Genomic DNA, 10,526 nt, shown 5'->3' on the forward strand with positions numbered 1-10,526 from the left:
TTTTTAACCTCTATCTACTGTGTGTATCCTTATATAAATTTTGTTTTCATGGTTATCAACCACAGGTAGGCCCTCAATACAGCTTAGGGATTCTTCTAGATTCATTGGTCTACTCCTCTAACTTTGCTCATGGCATCTATTTTAAACTTTCAAGGTTATTAGTGATGTAATGTTGCTGAATTATATGATCACCTTCTGGTTCTTATCTTGACCTATCAGCGATTATCAGGCTACTTTGCCTTAAGATGTCCATTATCATTCTGAGAAGCAGCTCTTTCAGTAATAAGAGACTGACAAGTTAACCGGTTCCTGCCAATGATTCAATCAAGATTCCATGCAATGAAAGACATTTTTCTGTTTTTAAAAAGTTTTTATTTTAATTCCAGCACAATTAATATTAAGTGTTACATTAGTTTCAAGTGTACAATATAGTGATTCAACACTTCCACACATCACCCGGTGCTCATCACAACAGTGCACACTTTAATCCTCATCACCTATTTAACCCATCCCCCCATCCACCTCTCCTCTGGTATTCATCAGTTTGTTGTCTGTAGTTAAGAGTCTGTTTCTTGGTTTCTCCCTCTCTTTGTTTGTCTGTTTTGTTTCTTAAATTCCACATGAGTGAAATCACATGGTATTGGTCCAAAAGACATTTTTCTTCATTAGGGTTCTACAGCCTTAAACTTGCCATTCTCCACCTCTTACTCTTTATTCCAAGCACACCAATTTCCTCATGTCTTGAATATTTGCAAATGCTACTCCTCTCTGTAATGTCCATTCCACATCCTTCGCTTTTAACATGCAGCTCAGTGATCTGGAAAGTCATCTCTATGCACCCACAGTTATTCTGCTTTCCTTGTCTGGGTCTCAGTCTTCCTCCATCCAAGCACTTCCTCTGTGACAGCAATTTTTAAATTGTTTTATTATCTGTTTATTTACTGGCTTTTCCATAAGATAGTTCTTTTGCAGAGTTTAGGAACTTTCAAAGGACAGCCATTCGATAAATGTTTGCCGAATAGATTAAAGAATGAATATCCATTTTCCCCCATGTTTTCTTTTTTCCTAACTTTTCAGATGTAAGTATTTTGAAACTTGAAAAGTGAAATTATTTTGAAAAAATCAGTCTCGTAACCATTATGTGCTAATATTTATAAAGACAGCTATAAAAATATATTTTTTGTTTTCAATTTTGAAACTATTTAATATTGTTGACAAAAACAAAATTGGTTTCCTAAATGTAAGTTAGAAAATTAATTAACATGTTGAATAAAACAGAAATCACGGCTCTGGGGGTAATTTAATGTTTAAAAATTTAAAAATAAGATGCACAATGTAAATTTTTGTTTTTCTAAAATTCACTAATTAAAAAAAAATCTTGCTAGTATTCTACATTCACTGGAGAGCTGCAATATAATTTGTAAGGCAGGAACGTTTCAATACTAAGATTTGCTTATTAATTCCCTGAATTAGAACAGTTCTTAAAGGAGAAACAACTAAATTGCAGCCAGCATGAAGAAATTGGATTTGGTGATGATTGCTATCTTTAAAGAGTGTGACCTTACGTTATTCTGTCATATGCCTAAAGGCATTGAAAGTACTCTAAATTAATTTTAGGGCTACACAAAAAATGTTTCCTTTAATCGCAGAATCCAAGAGCTGTATGCCCCTTGGTGCTCTGCTATCATGTTTTTAATCTTCATAACATGATTCTGTAATTTGTCCTATTTATGGAAAGAATTCTGCAAATTTTTCCTGAACTATTTTTTTTTTAAAGTCTTGGCAGTAAAATGTACCTCTTATACCTCCTGCCAATACATCTCTGAAATAAGGAAAACAATGTTCCTTTGCATTGTATGTTCAATCAACTTGTCTTCTCCCAGTGTTTAAAGATGCCTTTAGGGTTGCCAATAACAGACAAACAGTGGTGCTCATATATCTTGAATATCTTTATGTGTTTCCAAAGTGGCAGAAGCTTAAAGAGAGTTTAACTTGTGCCAAGCACTGAAATTTTCACAGTAACCCTTTATGTGTCATCAGTGACTTTATGCATAATGAAACTGAGTCTTAGAAAAGTTTAGTAACTTGCCTAAGGTCAGTCATATAGCAAGTAGCTGAAATATGATTTTATAGAGCCAAACTTATAGAAAATGTGGTATGAACATGGATTATTACTATGTCTTTGCCTTCCTCCTACAAATTAAACAAAAATGACCAAAAGATTATTACAGTTGGTACAAAAATTATATGTCTCGAACACCATGCAGAAAATGAATTATTATGCCACCTATGCCGAATAATTTCTAGATATGATGCAGAAAGGACTAAAAATAAGCCATTGAGGACAAGCATTATCTCTTGTGGAGAAAGTGGTACTATATCCCTGAAAGCACAGAGAGGCAATGCTAAGAGCTTGGAAAATACTGGACTATCTCCTGAGGCAGCAGATTACACCCTGCATAAAAGACATAGGGACTCAGTCCAAAAGTGGAAGCCAGCCTGATCAGAAGGCTAGTTATGGGAAACATCCTGTAGGTGCAGAAATTTTTCTAAAGGGAGAGAGGATTTAGTTAAGAGGGATTATATATCTACCATGAGATCAATCATCACTTTAATCAAGCTAGTGGATCCCCCAAAAGAAAATTAGACAGATTGAAGAAAATTAGAAGACAAAATACTAACATAACAAGAATTATCTGTATTTGGTATCTCTATTTCTATTTCTTCCATTCTGTCTTGATCCTACTCCAACATGACTTTTCCCTCCATCTCTCCACTAAAATTTCTCTTGTCAGGATCACTAATGTTTTTAATGTTGATGAATCAAATAATCCTCTTCTGGTTCTCATATTACCTGGCCTATTAGCAGCATTTGATCCAGCTGATCATCCCTTTCTTCCTACCACTTGTTTCCATCACAGTCTCTACAACTGGCCCCACATCCTCATGCTTAATGTTGTAGTGTCTATGGCTCAATGCTTGGTTCTCTTTGTCAAATATATTCTCTCTCAGTAATCTCACCTAGTCTCATGGGTTTAAATACTATCGAATCACTGATGATAATTCTCAAAAGTATGTCTCTAGCCTGATTTTCTATGGTGGACTCCATACACATGTCCAACTGCCTACTCAATCTATTTTCTTGGATATCTTGTAGGAATCTGTAGCATAAATATCCAAAGTGGGACTTTGGGACTTTTCCCACAAATCTACTCTACTTACAAGCCTTACCCATTTCAGTTGATGGAATTCAACCTTTAAATTACTTAGGTGAAAACCTAATGTTCAATCTGTGAACAAATATTGGATTTTTTATTTGTACTTACATACTAATTATAGTAATATATAGGAACAGAAGCCAAAAGAATAGATATGGAGATGAAGAGACATTTTATTCTCTATGTTAATAATTTTTGAATCATATGAATGTATTACCTGTACAAAAGTTAGGTGTAAAATTTCAAAGACTGAAATGAATATGGATATATTACTCATAAGGACAATGATAAATAAGATGTTACAATATTACCTCCCTGAGAAGAAATAAAAGTTGCATATTCCCAATCTTTTACAAGGGAGAATTAGAATTTTATTATCTGCATAATGATCCATAGAATAAAAACAACCACAATCTTTAGCTTTATCATTTGCTACCAAAAAACAGTTTATATAGATGAATTACTTTTAAAAAAAAATCAGTATTTATTAATCCATTTCTGTGAGTACTTATTGCTTATGTCACCAGTCGATAGTATTTATATGCTCAACAGTCCATAAAATTTAGATGAGCAATAAAATGAGAAGCCCCAGATTTGTATTATTTGTATTATTTCTGTTTTTAAATTTCAAAACATGACAAACCACACTTTAATGTTTATATTTTAACTGTAATTTCTGCTTACAAAAAATGTTTTGGTTATACTTTGAAATGTACGATTGTAAGATTCCCCCTCCCCCGCTGCCAAAGAAGAGACTAATAAAATGCTGAGAATTAAAGATATTGTGATATGCCCCGATTCGAGAGTCCCCCGGAAAACAAACCACCAGAGCCCAGAGTCAAAGCCAAGCAGCAAGGGTCGTTTATTGCAGGTTCGAACCCGGTCCTTCACGCACTCGTTGCCGGTGACACTAAGAGGCCCCGAGCAAGGATCTTACAGCTTCTTTTATAGACAGGTGCAAACAAGTTAGGGATTTTTTGAGGTTACAGAGCTGTTATTGGTTGACATTTAAATTTGAACACTCAGCAGAACTCGATTGGTTCCCGCCTTTATTTCAAACCATTCAGCAGAACTTGATTGGTTCCCGCCTTTATGTCAGACTACAACCAGGCGCCCCTGGCTGGTTTCGGGAATGGCGGGGGGAGGGGAAAGATCTTTTCTTTGCAGTTGTGAGTACACCTGGTAATTTTTCTCTTAGCCTCTCAATTGAAACTAATTTCATAATTAAACCCATGATATAAGGTAGGGAGAATTTAGAAGAAAAATATGGAGTCTATGGGTTTCCCTTTAATTGCAATTGAGTAATGATAGAGAAGCTATGAAGTTCTGCTTTCAGTTCCAATGTGTCAAGAGCTTAGAAGTCATTACTCCCATGAAAAACTGAAAAGAAGCCACTTTTCTTGGACCCATTAGAGAAATGGGGTCCAGAGTAAGCCTTGAAATCTGGAGAGAAATAGTAATATAGAGAATCTCAACCAAGGTGAGCTTACATAGAGCAGAAGATATTATAGCCATAAAGCTGTTGGAGTAAAGAATTTTGACCAATTGTTGGAGGCTTAGTCTTGGTGAAAATGTGTGAGAGTGAGAAACTCCTGGAGGCCACAGTCAGATCCCCACACTTTTATGGGTATTGATGTGGGAAACAAAGGCAGAAGGAAATGGCAGATAAAATTAAATTTCCTTATAACCTGCAGCCCCTTTGAAAACACTTGAGGTGTTGGGGGGGGGGTGGTGCAGAGTAGAGCCTTTCTCCAGGAACTCCCTACTGTCTTAATGCTAATGCTTTACTTGAGAGAAAAACAACCTTGGCTTGTCCAGAGCTAGGCCATCAGTATCCTGTGAGTCTTCATTAGCATATGAAAATCTCATTGGAAACTTCCCCTGGACTTTACCTCCCCCAACTCCGTAGTGTATAACCATTCTCTCCTCATGGTCTTAGGGCAGCTCCTCCTGTCCACAGGTCCAGTCCCCATGGTTTAATAAAATCCCCTTTTTGTACCAAACACATCTTCAAGAATTCTTTCTTGGTTGTTGGCTCTGGGCCCCACGAACCCCACTATCACCTCCAAAACCTCATCAATTATTATCTCTAGGAATCCTGCTAGGTTCTCATAGTGAAGATCAGGGACAAATCCCCTCATGTTTCTGGCAGCGGTAGGGGGAAAGTAACCATTTTGAAATATGTCCAAACTATGAAAAAGAACTTTTTCCCAAAGGAAACAACTTCACCAGAACCTTATCTACCTGGGGAAAGGACAATTAGCTAAATCCAGCTCTGGCTCTTGTGTTCCCTAAACACAAGAGAGGAGAGGGGAGAGGGAGAGAAAAGGTAAGAAACATAATGTGAAGGTCACAGCCCAGGGACACAGGTCCACTAAAAGATTGAGATTTAATTCAGAAGATTATAGAATACTTCCCCTTCCCTCACCTAATGTCTTACGACTGCATCAACAAGACTTCAGAATAATAGCAGATCATAGCTAAAAGAACTCTAAGACACAGATTTAAATTAAGGGTTTCTCAGAGGCACGCAAAGACAAAAAGGTAGACAAAAATAAGGACATTGGAGGTTAGTGAAACCTATAGTGCTTATGATGTGATTTAATGTTGGGATCTGGGAGCAAATGGCCAAAAAAGAATTCTTTAACCTCCATGTATTTGTGGTTTTTCCAATTTTTTTTTCTTGTGATTGACTTCAAGTTTCATAGTGTTGTGGTCTGAAAATATCCATGGTATGATCTCAATCATTTTGTACTTGTTGAGGGCTGATTTGTGACATTTTCAGTGCAAAAAAGGTAGTTGTATAAAAACACAGGGACAGGATGTATGTGCAGAAAGGGCTGCATGGGCATTGTGAGGAGCTATTGATTATATAATTTTAAGCTGGGGTATGAAGGACAGAGATGAAGTTTCCAAAAGGATTTTCATGTTAAAGAAGATTTACAGGATCCTGAAATTCTGGCTATTGTCAAGCTAAGGTTGCTTTCTGCCTTTGGCAAAGCATTAATGTTAAGATAGTTGGGAGTTCCTGGAGGAATGTCGTTCTCTCTCTGTCTCAAGTATTTATCAGTGGGCTTTAAGTTATAAAGAAACTTAATTTTATCTACATTTCCTTTAGCCTTTGTTCTCCACATTCCTTATAGCTATAGCAAACATTAAACATAACCCAACTCTTAGTAAAATTAATATAAAACCTCATACCACAGCCTATTTATTTCAGTTCCTATTATTTAATACATCATTTCCAGGTTTTAGCAACAATTACAAAGTGTGCTGTTGGTGGTTAGTTTTATGTATCAAGTAGACTGGGCCAGGGGCTAATCCGATGTTTTAGTCAAACATCCTTGTGTTGGTAAGGGTGTTTTGGATGACATTAACATTTGAATCAATAGACTGAGTAAGGCAGATTTCCTTCCCTAAGGTAAATGGGATTCATCCAATCAACTGAAGGCCTAACTAGAACAAAAATTCTGAGTAAGAGCATTCCTTCTGCCTGACTGCCCTAGAGAGAGCTAGGACATCAGTCTTTTCTTGCTTTTAGACTCAACTGAATCTTCATCTCTTTCTGGGTCTTAAGGCTACTGGTTTTTAGGTTGTACACCATCAACTGTCCTGGTTCTCAGTCTTTTGGACTGGAAATAGAACTATACCATCAACTTTTTCATGTTTCCAGCTTGCTGACTGCAGATTTTGAAACTGGCCAGTCTCCAGAATTATGTGAGTCAAATTGTTTTAATAAATCTCTTAATAGATAGATAACGGAAGGAAGGAAGGAAAAAGAAAAGCAGACATCCTATTGATTATTTCTTTGGGGGAACAGTAGCAAACACATGCCCCAAAATGAAATGAAAAAACAAAGTCTGGGGCACCTGGATGGCTCAGTCAGTTAAGTGTCTGGCTTCAGCTCAGGTCATGATCTCACAATTCACGAGTTCAAGCCCTACGCTGATAGCTCAGAGCCTGGAGCCTGCTTTGGATTTTGTGTCTCCCTCTCTCTGCTCCCTCCCCTGCTTGTGCTCTCTCTTTTTTTCTCAAAAATAAATAAACACTTAAAAGAAAGAAAGAAAAACACAGTCTGAATAGACAAAGCAAACATCAGAAACAGATATGAAACAAATTTGGAATTATCAGACAGGAAACTTAAAATAAGTATGATTAATATGTTAAGAGTTATAATGGAAGAAGATAACATGCAAGAACATATGGGTAATATAGGCTGAGAGAAGGAAATTTAAAGAATAGAAAAGAAATTTTAGATATAAGAATGTAGAGGCAGAAATACCTTATTGGGTGCATCAGTAGACTTAACACAACTGAGGAAGGAATAAGTGAGCTTGATGATATGTCAGTAGAAACTCCCCAACCTGAAATGCAAAAAGAAAAATAATTTTTTAAAAAAGAGAATAGTCGATCTTTTACATGTAGTTGTTCAGTTTTCCCAACCCATTTGTTGACAAGATTGTCTTTTTCTCCATTGTACATTCTTGCCTCCTTTGTCATAGATTAATTGACCATACGAGTGTTGGTCTGTTTCTGGACTCTCTATGCTGTTCTTGTGATCTAAGTGTCTGTTTTTATGCCAGCACCATACTGTTTTGATTACTACAGCTTTGTAGTATATCTTGAAATCTATTGTGACACGCCCAGCTTTGTTCTTTTCAAGATAACTTCGGCTACTTGAGGTAATTTGTGGTTCCATACACATTTTAGGATTATTTGATCTAGTTCTGTGAAAAATGCTATTGGTATTTTCATAAAGATTGCATTGGATCTGTAGATTGCTTTGGATAGTATGGACACTTTAACAATATTCTTTGACCTATGAGCATAGTATAAATTTCCATTTATTTGTGTTATCTTCAATATCTTTCATCAATGTCTTAATAGTTTTTAGAATATAGGTCTTTCACCTCCTTGGTTAAATTAATTTCTAGGTATTTTATTGTTATTGGTGTAATTGTAAATGGTACTGTTTTCTTAATTTCTCTTTCTTCTTCTTCATTATTAGTGTATAGAGTTGCAGTAGATTTCTGTATATTAATTTTGTAGACTGCAACTTTACAGAATTCATTCTCATAGTTTTTTTATGGAGTGAAGTTTTATATAAAAAGTATTATGTCATCAGGAAAGAGTGAGAGCTTTACTTCTTCCTCATCAGTTAGATGCCTTTTATTTCTTTTTCTTGTCTGATTTTTATAGGTAGGACTTCCAATATTATGTTGAATAAAAGTGGTAAGAGTGGACATCTTTGTCTCATTCTTGATCTTACAGGAAAAGCTTTCAGTTTTTCACCATTGAGTATAATGTTAACTTGTTTTGTTTTGTTTTTTAATATATTGCCTTTAATATGTTGAATTATGTTCCCTCTAAACCCACTTGGTTGAGAATTAACTGAACCACTTTTTTATACTGTACACAAAGATAAACTCAGAATAGGTTAACTAGCAAAGTGTGAGACCTGAAACCATAAAATTCCTAGAAGAAAACATAGGCAGTAATCTCTTGGACAGCAGCCTTGGCAACATGGATATGAGTCCTCAAGTAAAAGAAAAAAAAGCAAAACTAAACTATCAGGACTACACCAAAATAAAAAGCTTTTGCACAGCAAAGGAAACTATCAACAAAACAAAGGAAACATACTGAATGGGAGAAGATATTTGCCAATGATTTATCTGATAAAGGGGTAATTATCCAAAATATGTAAAAATTTTATACAACTCAATGCCAAAAAAAGCAAGCTGATTTAAAAAAGAGCAGAGGACCTGTATAGACATTTTTCCAAAGAAGACATACAGATGGCCAACAAACTCCTGAAAAGATGTTCAACATCACTAATCAGCAGGGAATGTAAATCAAATCATAATGAGGTATCACCTCAAACTGGTCAGAAAAAGTAGGATCAGAAAGACAAGAAACAAGTATTGGTGAGAATATGGAGAAAAGAGGACACTTGTGCACTGTTGGTGGGAATATAAATTGGTACAGCCACTGTGGAGTTTCCTTAAAAAATTAAAAATAGAAATACCATATGACCCAGCAATTCTATTGTGTGTTTAATCAAAAAAATGAAAACACTAATTAAAAAAAGATACATGAAACTCTATGTTTATTACAGTATTATTTTCAATAGCCAAGATATAGAAGCAACCCAAGTATCCATCCATAGATGAATGGATAAGAAGATAGAGTGTGTGTGTGTGTGTGTGTGTGTGTGTGTGTGTGTGTGTGAGTTTGTATATCTCCATGTTGCAACAAAATGGATGATCTAGAGAGTATTATGCTAAGTGAAATAAATCAGAGAAAGACAAATACCACATAATTTCATTTATATGTGGAATCTAAACAACAAATGAACAAACAAAAACAAAGAAACCCTCCCCGCCCCCAGACTCTTAAATATAGAGTAAACACTGGTGGTTGCCAGAGTGGAGGTGGTTGTGGCGGGTGGGCTAAATAGATAAGGGCGATTAAGAGGTGCAAACTTATATTTATAAAATAAATAAGACAAAGATGAAAATTACAGCATATAGAATATAGTCAACAATATTTTAATAACTTAGTATGGTGACAGTGACTATACTTATTGCGGTGAGCATTGTGTAATGTATAGAATTGTCAAATAAATATGTTGTATACCTGAAACTAGTACAACACTGTATATCAATTATACTTTAAATGTTTTTAATGTTTATTTATGTTTAAGAAAGAGAAAGACGAGACAGAGAGAGAGAGAGAGAGAGAAAGAATGTGTGTACAAGCCAAGGATAGGCAGAGAGGGAGACAGAATCCAAAGCAGACTCCAGGCTCTGAGCTGTCAGCACAGAGCCCAATGTGGGGCTCGAATTCATGAACTGTGAGATCATGACCTAAGCCAACGTTGGACGCTTCACTGAATGAGCCACCCAGGTGCCCCTCAATTATACTTTAATAATAGATTTTTAAAAACTGAAAAAACTCACATGAAGAGAAAAGGATAATCTGAATATGTCTATATCTATGAAAGAAATTGAGCCAATAATTAAAAACCTTCCTAAATAGAATGCACCAAGATCATATGGTCTAACTGGTGAATTCTGCTGAACATTGTGGAAGAAATGATACCAATTTCTCAAAATCTTTCTCAGAAAACACAAACAAGGAACACTTGCTAACTCCTTATGTTAGGTTAGCATTGCCATAATACCAAAATAGGTAAATACATAAGAAGAAAGGAAAACTACAGACCAATATCTCTGATGAATATAGATGCAAAAATTCTTAACAAAATTTAGGAAAAATGAATAAAAAGTGTATAAAAAAGTTATAAGC

This window comes from Acinonyx jubatus, chromosome B2 (genome assembly GCF_027475565.1).
Source record: "Acinonyx jubatus isolate Ajub_Pintada_27869175 chromosome B2, VMU_Ajub_asm_v1.0, whole genome shotgun sequence".
NCBI classification, from domain to species: Eukaryota; Metazoa; Chordata; class Mammalia; order Carnivora; family Felidae; genus Acinonyx; species Acinonyx jubatus.